Genomic DNA, 12,677 nt, shown 5'->3' on the forward strand with positions numbered 1-12,677 from the left:
AGTATTACATCCTTCATTAGTATTTAGGTACCCTACAAAACCAAAAGGCATCACAAAAGCCCTTCTAATTTTAAGGAGTGCAGCACAGAGGCATTTTCGATACAAACCGTTAGGAACAGAAATTAAAACAAAGTAACAGGAGGCATTTTCACATAATTAGGTTGTCAGCACAAAGATGTATAAAGAGGTCACATTGAAAAATGTTTTATTGACTCGCAGTTTAAGAATTTATTTTTTTTTTTACTTATTATGGAATACATCACTCCAATAGAAAATTCAGTGGCTACAAAAACTCATTTAAGAAACCTGAAAGAACATCTTGATGAAGAGTTTATTCATTCTGGGAACACATATAAAAAAATAAAACAATTTAGAAGTCTCACAAATTAAACTTAGACAGGAGTTGCATAATGAATAAACAAGTATATCTGAAGTATTAGTTCTTTCTGCCATGAATTGTGAGAACTTTTGAAGGCATTAACAGAATTGCATAATTACTTCAAAGGAAAACAACAAACAGGAGAAAAAGAAATTCATTCTCAATATATGGGTTATTTTGTAAAGCAGAAGATTCACCAGTTTCACAGCAAAAATTTAAAATTAGTTAATATGCAAGTACCTTTATAAAGCTATGGCAAGCAGCCTACAAATAACAAAATCATCTATGATTACACAAGTCCCGGACCTCATTTTTTATTCATTTATTCTAGCTATCCTGCATTTAAATAATGTTCAAAAACTTGAGTAAATTATAACTAGAAAAAACCCTGAACTGATACAGTAATCTGAATTATTTTCAACTTCTTAAAAAGATTCCTCTGCAACTACAAAGAGTATAACAACACATACTTTTGGTCCTATACCTTTTTCTTCTTCTACCCTCAAAAATGTCTTTAAATATAAATTCCAGGCCATGGTTCATACATTAATATACCTACACAACAGGATTAGTAAGAAAAGAACAGCTGGTTACTGGTAAGTATAAAATTTTTCAGTACCCAAATAGTCAATATTAATCAATTCTTTTTATGAATCTGTCCTTCTCAAACCTGATCAAAGCTTAAACAACTTCAGATTTATAAATATGAAAATTCAAGTAACTGCCAGACTGAAAAAGACACATTCCTGATGCAAATGCAGGGCCCGAATGCATAACTGGCTCACATACTGAACCCTATTGATCTACACAGATTGGATCCTGTTTCTTGCTTCCAGACCTTACTCATGGAAACTGTGTTTGATAACAGTTCTGTGTATTTCAAGTATCTGTAAGCAAACAATAACTTGTTCGGTAAACAGACCTTTTTTATTTACTCCAGCTAGCAAAAGCCATTCTTTCCCTAACAGAATTGTTTATACTCACTGTTTTCAGATAATTCCAAAATAACACTGTAGCTACAAAATGCAGACAAATATAGGGAAGGGAAGAGTTTCCATGGTATTATAAATCCTACAAATTCTTGCACAAATCTGACACTGAAAATACAATAACACAGCAAAGCAGAACCTTATATATAGTGGAGGATCACTCACATTTAGACTATTTCATACACTCTTCCTATAGATTTGGAAGTTCTCCGTAGCTACATATAAAGCCCCAGATTCCTAGAAAGCTACTTTTAAAGTTATTTAGTTAGGCTGTTCCACTGTAAGTCTTCATTAAGATAGTTACGACTTAATTAAATGCTGAACACTGCATTTGCTGAGTCAGACATACTTGTATGAGTTTTACATCTACTGCGGTATTGATGTATTAAATTTCATACAGGCAACCACATCACTTCCATTAAATTCCAGAACACACAGTACAGGGTCTGTTCCAAGCTCCTGGACACTGATGAACATTTCAGTTTAAATGCTATAACATGTGGGTTACAGGAATTTTTATTGGCCAGTGACTGTGGCAAAAGGTTAGCATAAACCTGTATCTTCATATAAAGTCTACTGCTTGGTACAGGAATTTCACAGCCATATACATTCAGAACTACATTCTTACTTATTTACTTAAAACTCCTTACGTGTAATACAACCTCCCGCATGCTAGCACCTACTAAATCAACACCAGTGGAGTGGATCAGCAGAAACAGTTTCCAACACACTGGACAGGATTTCAGGAGGAAAAATTGAGACCTCTTATATACACACCTTCCAACAGCATCCAAGTTCATTCTGCCTTAGGGAACCATACAAAGTGCATCCAACCAATAACTTTCAATTGTTTTGCCACAACTTAGAGCCTCTCTTACCCTGGCAGTTGGAGTGCACATGAACTTGAAGTGCAGCCCCCTGACCTCCATGACTGCTATGCCAAGGTCTACCACACTCTACAGTCAGAATAACTTATTACTAACAAACGTCTTTCCCAGCAAATCAACTCGGGTGAGTGATCCTGGAGCTATAAATTAAGGAGATCTTTCAGAAATCAAGACCGATTGACCCAAGACTGGCAATACAAAAATACACACACTTACACGCAGTGCGACTAGATAAAGACAAACAAATTGCTTCAGAAACAATCATTCAAGAGTCAACATAAAAGGACACTCAGAAATACAAAGTTACATTCAGGTTTCTAAGTTTAGAAAGCAATTCTACTGAAAGTACAAATAGGTGGTCATACATCATTTAAGATAAAAAGTGTGATGATTACCCAAATAGATTTTGAGGAAATACCATTTTAAAGCAGTGATTATAAATTAGTCTATTTAGGCACTCATGTCTACTTATTAATCTTCCTCCCCCTGTAATTAACTAACTTTTAATCAAGCCCTCAGCAGCACTCATTTAATCACAAAACAGATTTTCCATACTGTTAAATGCACAGGACAACTTCCAAGTTTTATAGCAACAGCCACAATGTTTTTTCTATGTAATTTGTCATATTTCAGCTTCTACACTCTATGGCATCTTATTTTGAAAATAAAAGCATTTGAGAAAGTTTGACTGTACTATGTTACTGACAAAATCTATTAACAAGTCTGCCACTGAAGAGTTACAGAACAGAAGTGTTAGAGGGTAAAGTATAACCCATTACCTCCAAAACACAAGAAAACCATCTCCAGTCAAGGCTTGTCCCTTTGCCTACGTAATAAATTATCAGATAAATACAAAGAAGTTGCAAAATTTCAGCTTGGGATTTAGAATGAATGCAAATCTGCCTTTATAAAGGCACACACCTATTGCACAGCTGATTATAATTAAAGAAGGCAGTGACTGAACACTTCAATTTCAGGTGTCATCAGTAATCCTATAATCCTCTAATAAGGTGGTTTTTAGACTGAACTAGTACCTGGAATTGCTTCCAAGTGATCCAGATTGTGAAAACAAGCTGTGTAGCCAACAGCAACAAAAAAAGCTACGCTTCTCTCCAGAACCAAAACTAAAACTTACTACACAAATATCGCAACATAGAATCTAAAGGGGTTTTTTTAAAAAAATAATTAAAAGTTCGCTTTGGCTTTCATAAATGTAAATGCAGTTGAACTTTTAAAAACTAAGGTTAACACAGCTATAGAAAACAGAAACTAAAAGAAAGCGGGGAGAAGAGGACGTATCTGGGGGAGATGACAGTAAGTTGTGCAACCTGCCGGTGACCTGTGAAGCACAATCTCATTCTGCTCCCTCCTACCTGCTCTGCACGCAGTCGGGAGAGGCAGCAGCAGGCCAGCTCTCTGCTGCAGCATCAGGGTCAGGTAAGGATTGCAGCAGAGGAGGAGGAAGAAGAGAAGACTGCCATTGCATTCCATTTTTGCCATTTTTCTTTGCTCCAAGCCATTACTCAGAATGCTGTAGCTAATCGACTCTGTATTCTACCCCCATCTCAAATAATGATGCAAAACAGACAAGATAGTTGTTTTGCTATTGCAAAATACATGGACCTACAATGAGACAAGGAGAAAGCAGATCATGGTAAGGACTCTCCTATCATGCACATCTCTTTTAAAATTACTCAGGTCACGAAGCCCGCTATTGTATTATTCTTTACACAACATACGGTTCCCAATAATAGCAAGAAAGGGCAATGACACATCGACATTCTTTAACAAGACAGATGTGCAGGCACTACAGTAACTTTAAAACGACACCAAAGACTTGGGGATGTGGAAAGAAGAGTGGCACACGTGAACTGAACTGATGGAAGTGCTTGTGCCCGGAGATACCCCACAAGCTTCTTCGAGATCATATGCTTAAAATCATTTCACAACATGACAGCAGCAAGCGCCACCAAACAGCATCAGCACAACATGACACCAGCAAAATCACCCAAATTCACCTTTCCAACCTTCTCCTGTGGAAGTTCTGAGCACTTAAAAATGCAGGACTAGAGAACAGCAGGAAATATGGAAAGGTAATATTCACTGCCAAGAGTTCACCTGGAAAAAGGGTTCCACTGAAAACATTTCTTCTCGGGATAGTGGTTTTCAGCTGCAGGGGTGGGTATCCGTCTGCTCATGCCAGAGGGGGTTATTTTCAAGGCTCAGTGTCAAGAGTACGAGAGGTGAGGTCCGGTCAAAGAACACACAATGCGAACATCACTTCCAAAACGTGGCACTGCCAGGCTGGACTATTCCCCTCCCCAACTTACTTAAGGTTTTTGCAGTACTAACCCAGCCAGGGAGATGTGCAACGCCTAGAACCTCGGGCCAAGGCATTGTTGCATTTGACAGGGGCCGAGCCGGGGCTGGCTCCGCGCCCTGCCCGCCCTGCTCCGGGATTTGCCATTCCCGAGGCAGGAACCCCCAGCCCTCAGGCTCTGCGCCCCGGGGCACGGCGACCCGCGGCCGGGGCAGCCCAAGGGGACGGGGCCGTGCGCGCACCCGCACCGCGGGGCGCCGGGCGGGGCCGGGGGCGGCGGCCGCGCGTCCCCCGCGGGAGGCAGGTGAGCCCCCCCGGTACCACTCACCTCCGCGGGGGGAGGAGCCTCCTCCGGGCGCCGCAGCGGCTCCCCCTGCTGCCGGCTCTTCCGCCGCTCCCGCCGCCGGGCCGCGCCGGGCCGCCTGCCCCGCTCCGCGCTGCCCGCGGCCGCCCCGCTGCCGCCGCGCGCGGCTCGGCGCACCTACGCCGCCATTTTGTCTCGCCCTGTTGTACTTAACGTGAATCCGACATGACACTGATTACAGCCCAATGGAGGCTCATTAAAACCTTACCTACCCCGCGCCCCGCCCACCGCCGCCCGCCATTGGCCCGCGCCGCGCACGCCGCTGCGCGCTCACGGGCCGGGGGGCGCTGTCCGTCACCCGCCCACACCGGCCCCGGCCCGCCCGGCAACCGGTCCTGCGCTCCCATTGGCGGGCGATTCCCGTCAATCAAGCGGCGCGCCCCTTCCCTGCGCGAGCGGCACCGCCCACCCGCGGGAGGGGGCGGGGCCGGCGGCTGACACTGGCCGCCGCCGCCGCCACACACTCGCGCGCCCCGCCCACCCGCCCGCCTCGCCTCTGGGCCTCGGGCGCTCGCGATTGGCCACCCGCGGCGAACGGGGGCGGGACTTTTCGCAATCCCGCCCTCCCGTTGGCTGCCGCTGCCGCCCGTCCGGCACCCCCCACTCCCCCCGGCCTCCCCACCCCCCCGCCGCCGCCCCACCCGCTCCCTCCCGAAGTTTGTTCGGGAGCGCGAGCGCTGCCGAGACACCGGCGAAGCCGCCTGAACCAGCTCGGCAGGGCGGGCGGGCGCGCGACACACACTAATGAGCAGCCTTAAATATTGAGCGTCACGCGCGTGCCTCAGAGCCTGGCACTCGCCCGGGCGGGCGAGATGGAACAGCATGCTCCCAGCATAACCCTCCCAAGGTGCCTGGCACTGGCAGCCGCTTATCGCGCACACACACACCCCGCACCGCCGAGGGAGGGAGGAGGGGGTGGGAACGGGGACGACGACAATGACTCCCAGCTCTGCAGCCACATGCAGGTCCCTGCAAGTTTCGCCATGCGAAGCACAGGGACTTCTCTGTCACCCCGTCTGCGAAGGAACAATTGCCGCCTCAGAAAGACAGGGTGGGAACATGCAACACAAAAACCTCAGCCATCCCCTGCTTCCCTCCGCCACTCCATTCCCCCTCTCCCCACCCCATCCAACCCAGCCATCACCTCCTGCTGCTGCTCCCCCTCCCCTGCAAAACGCAGAGCGTTGCAATGCATTTACCCAGCGCAAGTGTCTGCAAACACGTGCATCAGCCTCCGACGCTAAAGGAAAAAAAGTACCCAGCCTAGTGACAAGCCCCCTGCGCTGGGAGAGGGGAGGGAAAGGGGGTTATTATGGCAAATTGCAGCCTGTCACCCGATGCAAAACAAACCCCATCGCATGCTCCCTATTATCCCCCGCATAAACTCCTGGGAATCTAACCTCCGATGCAGGTTCCCCCCTTTGCTTGCAATGACCTCCTTTCTCTGCCCGTGTGTGTTTCTGCAGCAGCGGTTCCTGCGGAATGTGCTGCCCCTGAAACGCGATCGCGGCTCCTCTCTCTCTCTCGCTCGCTCGCTCTCTCCGCTCTGTCTCTCGCTCGCCCGCTCGCTCTCTCTCCTGGCTGCAAGCAGAGCCAGGAACACAACAACAACACAGCCTCCCCCCACCCCCTTCCCCAAACACATACACACTGAAGAGACCCAGCCAGGAGAGCCAGACGAGCCGGGGAGGGGGTGGAGGGAATCCCCAGCCAGCGGATTGATTGCACCAGTTACCTTCCCTAAGCCCCTCCGCGAGAGGGGAAAAAAGAAGATGAATACAGAGAGAATACCTTGTCTCCCCTCCTCCTCCTCCGCGGGGCTCCTCTTCTCACTCCAAAATACTAAAAGGTGGACGGGCAGATCAGACACACGCGTTCGGCTCTCGGCGGGGGAGGGGAGCCACGCGAGCAATTATCATTAATTTAGAAATTAAAACAGAAACCCACCCCAGACCTCCAGCCTCCCCGGTGCGGGCGGACGCAGATTGCGAGGACTGGTGCTAAGACACAGGACCTGATAACAGCTAATTGAAAGGTTAATCTACATAGGCTGTGACAGAAGAGGTCCCTCCCCACTTTTTTTATCTGCTGTTGGCAAGTGGGAAATTGGGCTCCCCCCACCTTTTCTCCCTAAAAAAAAAAAAAAAAAAAAAAAAAAGGAAAAAAAGGGGGGGGGGTTGTGGGAGAAAGGGGGAAAGGCGATAAAGTTTGGGGGGCGGCGCGTCCCTGGGCGGGAAGGAGCTGCGGGGAAGTGGCCACCGGCGCCTCCCGGGGGCCTCAGCCGCCCTCGGGGGGTCGCGCTGGGCTTCCCGTCCTACTTGGGGCGACTGGAAGTGCCTCGATGGAAGCACCCCCCAGGCAGCCTTTGGGCCTTGAACACTCCCCCGGGCAGGGGAAGAGGGCTGTGCTTGAGCCTACCATCATTAGTCTGAGGGGTGGAAGCAGCGTGAACAAATCACAGATGTTGTCCTCCCAATGAGTTTGTACATGTAACAAGATGTTACGGGGAATATATTTTAAAGAACAAGGTGATAACATGCACGGACTTAAAGCTCGGTTTTCTCCACGCTGCCTTGACCGGTGCTGCCAAAGGCCTCTCACCATGGTGAAGTTTTCAGAAATCACAGAATATGCTGAGTTGGAAGGGACCCATCAGAACCATCGAGTCCTGTTCCTGGGTTTTAATACTCCTTGTGATGGTTTTCTCACCTATGGCCAGCAAACAGCACTTTTCACCTAAGCGTGGCATGACAAAAAAATACCATGAGGTACATCCCATAGGGTACCACACAAGGGGTAGAAAGGCAGTCGACCTACCTGAGCATCCACTCAAGCAGGCACAACTAGATATTTCCCATCTTCCCAAACTTGAAACATGACTGTTGCAGGGCTCTCCTCAACAGCCTCTTTTCCACATCTTGTGGATGACATGTTGTGTTAGGTGCTTGTCTGCAAAGTTTTCTAAAAATATCTGGTCTTGAAGAAGAAAATATTAAAGTAAAATTCTAAAAAATCTCCTTAAGAGTGGGTGGAAAATGACCTTCTACAATAAATTATGAAGGTCCTCCCTAGATGATGTACTGCATGTAGTCTAGTGAGGAAACAAACTTTCCATTAAAAAAAAAAAAAAAAAAAAAAGCATTAAGGTTTACTGCAACTTCTTTCAGAGTCAGTTGCTGGAGATATTGTGTAAGGAAGCTCTTTGGTGATGTTTCACAGCACTGTAAAATTGTATGACCTACTTACAGAAAGCTACCGGGTGAAAATAATATTCCAGCATGTATCTATCACACCATAACCATTGACTGAGGTTTTAGTCTTTTAACTGCCAGATGCAGCCTTTTAAACATAAAGAGGGAAATTGAAATGTGTAGTGACCTAATACTTGTTGGAGAATCCGTCAAGGTTCATGTATTATGCAGGACCTGGCAGTGATTTAAAATAGTTTTTAAATTATTGGAAACATTATAAATCATTTCAGCACAATTTGTAGCACAGCGCCACATTTGCAACACTATTCTGAATGTTGTGTCAATATTTCCATCAGAAACTTTTTTTTTTCCGGGAAATTTACAACTTGGTTAATGGTAAAAACATAAAAATAATTTCTTGAAATTGAAACTTGGCATGGCCATATCCCAGTTCAGGAAACAAAACACTGGAGAAAATTTGATAATCTGTTTGGCCATTTTGAAATTACGAGTGTGTCATGAAGACATAAGTAATAGCACAGAGAAAAATCATAAAAGTCTCTGGTTTAAATAATTCCATTCTTTCTTCTCAATTTAACTCTTTTCCTAAAAATAAATTTTATAGGATAATATGTCATTGGGTGTTGTGTTACAGTTTTTAACATATTCAAGAACCTTTTGTTTGCAGAGAGACTCCTATGGATCTTGACATTTACAGGTGTACCTGATATTATGTAAACGGTGAAGTTAAGCACGTGAATCTCTTTATACATGAATCATCGTCCAGCAAACTCAGATCCACTGTCACTGTAAATTATACTATTTTCCAAAATTATAACTTCAAAAGAGCTACATCATGGCAATTTAGTGCAGCTCAGTTTGAGACAGTGCATGTGACAGAGCGAAACCTAAGTACCTGGAATGCCTTGGATCTAACTGAGGATGTCTAATATGTTGTGTGCATTTTGCTTTGTCATCTAGATAAGAAATATTTTTGGTTTATTGTATGAAAACACCCTCAAGCCTATATTAAAATATCTATGGAAAAGTAATAAGCCCATCAAGGAAGTAAGTGCAAGCAATAAAATTTGCACTTTAGTATGTCTTTTATGGGCAGACTTTGTGGGATTTCTCTCCCGTAACTCCTACAAACTGATGAAGTACAACTAATTTCCCCAAGGAGTAACAGGTGTCCAATCACTTATACATTGAATACACCCATTTCACCTGTTAAAAAATGTCCTTAATATTAGAGAAGAGTATCTAAAGTCAAAATAACTTTCCCATGTATTCTTGTAGGAAGAACTACTTTGGCCTATTTCACTTTGTTCTATTAGTCTCTTTGCTTTTATTATATTTTAAATAATCTTATTTACAGGATTTTCACCCCACACACTCCCCCCATGGAAAAATATATATGATTGCACATTTACATTGTAGAGTATATAGTAAGCATATGCTTCTCCTCAAAAGTCCTTAGAATTATTCTGAAAATGCATTAACACTGCTATTTTTGGATCACAAGTGAGAGAAAGCAAGAAGTTAAGGGCTCTGCATGGTATAAGTTAAATTCAGTTCTCAAAAATCAAAATCTGAAAATTGCTGTATGTATGGCTGTGGTGTAAGACATGCTGGAGACTACTGCTTAAATGAAGCCCAGACATGTGCAGAACAAATTCATCAGTGTACAAAAGAGAACACCAAATTAGAGTTTGAAGACTTGCTTGAAATCAGTAAGAAAATTCTTGTGCATGAAATTACTGCCATATTAAGAATTTCCCTGTGAGGGCTTTAATCACTGATGCAGTTCCATTAGAACTAGTGGGGCTGTTACATATTTAGAAACAATTATGTAGTTGTCCATGTTGGTATAGTGACAGATCCCTATTTATCTTTGGAGCTGCTGGAGGGTAAAATCTTGGCCCCCATCAAAGTCTGGCAAAACATTCTATGACTTTAACCAAGCCAGGATGTTCCTTCTATTATTACCACACATAACCATATATTTGACTACAGTCACCTGGAAATTGCATCCCCTGGCATATGCTGTTGAAAGAAGTGACCCAGGGGAGAAAAGTCATCCTAAGAGTGCAGTGAGTTTTGTCCCAGCCTCTACAATCATCCCAAGCATGTCCCTGCCTATGAGCTGAATGCATAAACTCTTTACCTGCACCTCCTCCTCTGCTTAGCTCACCTGTCAGCAGCTTCCCTGCAGCCCTAACCTTCAACCTCATATTCCTTCTGGAATAAAATAGCCTTTTTTTTCCTCTTTTTTTTTTTTTTAAATTGTGATTTTTTTTTTTTCCCTCAGCCTTTTAGCCTTTTATATTTTAATTTAATCTGAAAGATTAATCCATGAAACTAAGTCTAGTCCTCTGAACACAAGCAGAATGCTTCTTGGTTTATGTATGAGGATATGCATTGCTGCACACAACAGAGCATCACCGCCCAACTTAAGCACTATAGATTATATTAATATATACACTCATATATTTATGTACATACAAAGTGAGTAACCTGTGGGCATATTTTCTGATCATTTGATGTCTCATTTATTACATTTAATAAAATTGAATAATAGTGTAAAATACTCTCATGCTGCCATTTTACTAATTTGGGTGCTTTTTAATTCCTGAAACTAGCAGATTATAAGGTAAATGCTATAGCAGTTTCAACTCAGGAGTTGTAATTGGCATAATACTGTAATTTGGAAATAAGTGTTTGTGGTAGATCAGCTGTCATCCCACAGGGATGGAGACAGTGACTGTTTATAATAAATCCCACATGTTCCTTTCTACTCTGGCAAATATACCACACTGCTATATCAAAGTACTTTACAATCCTTAATGAATTAGTTCCTGTAAGAGCCTTCTTAGGTGAGTATTATTTTTCTTGTTCTCCAACCAGAGATGTACAAAGCGTAAAGTGAAGTGGTTAGAAGAGGATGCTGGCCTCAGGAAAAATCTGGGCACCTGAGTATTGAGGGCTCGACTCTGGCCACAAGAGATCCAGTTTCAGGGGTCCTGTGCTAGTCGTGGAGAAGGAACTGCCGGCCTTTTAACATACATTTGAGACCTTAGCAGGAACGTGTCTTTTTGCTGCATTAACTATGCTACGTGTTAAAGAAGGAATGGGATGAATAGAATTTGGGAGTGCAAAGGAGAAGGCTAAAAGCAAAGAAAGAAAAAAAACAGGTGGCTCTTATACGTGACAATGTCTGTAAGATAGTCTTTCATATACACAGTATCTCACAGTACTTGATGCAGAGGTTCTATTTAAGCACGATAAAGAATTAGTAAGTGTTTAATAGATGTTTTAATAAATGGCAATCAATTGTTATGGGTCCAATGGGTCAATAGGGTTTTTTACAACAATAGCTCATCATCATCTGAAACAGCCTACCAATGTGTTTAACCTCTATATTCTTTACATTGAAACACCTGCTAATCTGGTGTTAAACCTCACAAATGGAATCTTAATATAAAATGTGACTCAAAACAAATTTGCTGGAGAAAAAAGGATTAGCACCTAGGCTCCACAGTAAATTGTTAGTTATAGCTGTACTGGATTTAAGTTTCTCCTTCAGCCATGTAAAAGGCACTGATATGACAGGAAGCATTTTGCTGCTGAGTGCAAGAGTGGTGTTTTTGAGGCTTAATCCCAAGAGGAGGGCCCAGACATATTGCTGGACTCTGTACCAACCAGCATCACTGAACTTGATGCAGCCTTGTGTTTTTACACACATTTACATTAATACTTTGTGAGGGGTGCTGATGAGATAAAGGATGAAATTGAAAATTAGTAAAGATCAGTTCACTCAGAGGTAGTGAAAACTGCCATAACCAGGAGCTGCTCAGGTCCTTCTTGCTACTGTCCTGCTGCGTTTAGTTAGTCTGGTGAAAGGGGAGGATGCTGATGTTTGCAGGGGCCATTTTAACACCTCAGCTTGTCTTTGTGAGCTTTAAAGTAATTAACTCTCCAATCATTACCGGTTGACTTTGTCGACAGGTTTAGGTTTCCCTCCTGCTGTTCCCTTTGGGGATATTGGGTTGTCACTTTATGAGAGGGGGGATTCATTTCAAGGTTCACACCAAGTCCCTTTCATAGCTTCCCTACAGCTCATTGTGTTCTCCATACTGCTGGAATATTCTCTTGGTCTTTGTTTTAATGAACATGACTTATATAACTTTTTGCAGATCCAACTGGACAAGCAGGGGCGGGGGAGAAGGGGGAAAGCTTCTCCAAAAAGGCAGGTAGCACACTTGCTAAGCCCTTCAGATGAAAAGAGGGCCATCCTCAGTACTTAGAATCAATAAAAGAGACAGCAAAGGCAGTTTTGCTAAATGAAGTTACTTTGAGATGCAAAAGGATTCTGACAGTCCTTAATGTAATGGAAAGAATCCTCACAACTTCCAGCTGTGATATGGGTGTACTATATTATAGTTCAGTTTTAGCCAGGGGAAAATTTCCAGATCTGTAGTTGTTGCAATTTTTTATTGATCAAAGATTGCCAAGAAACATGGAGAGAATAAGGTAGGAGAAAGCTT

The 12,677-nt window shown here is 43.7% G+C and overlaps 1 protein-coding gene across 4 annotated transcripts in view; it reads right to left on the reverse strand.

The window, feature by feature from the left end:
- Positions 1-7,060, reverse strand: part of KAT6B (lysine acetyltransferase 6B) — a 108,315-nt gene extending 101,255 nt beyond the window's left edge. The window contains exons 1-2 of one of the 4 annotated variants that reach the window (XM_058840784.1): positions 6,887-7,060; positions 6,731-6,781 (exon numbers count right to left, since the gene is read on the reverse strand). The gene's annotated coding sequence lies outside the window, so the exon portion shown is untranslated. Of the gene's footprint in view, positions 1-4,373; positions 4,860-4,903; positions 5,137-6,730; positions 6,782-6,886 lie in introns of those variants that run through there. The other 3 variants (XM_058840786.1, XM_058840783.1, XM_058840787.1) reach the window with 3 other exon arrangements.
- Positions 7,061-12,677: the final 5,617 nt, after the last annotated feature.

Source organism: Poecile atricapillus, chromosome 6, assembly GCF_030490865.1.
Source record: "Poecile atricapillus isolate bPoeAtr1 chromosome 6, bPoeAtr1.hap1, whole genome shotgun sequence".
Classification (NCBI taxonomy): domain Eukaryota; kingdom Metazoa; phylum Chordata; class Aves; order Passeriformes; family Paridae; genus Poecile; species Poecile atricapillus.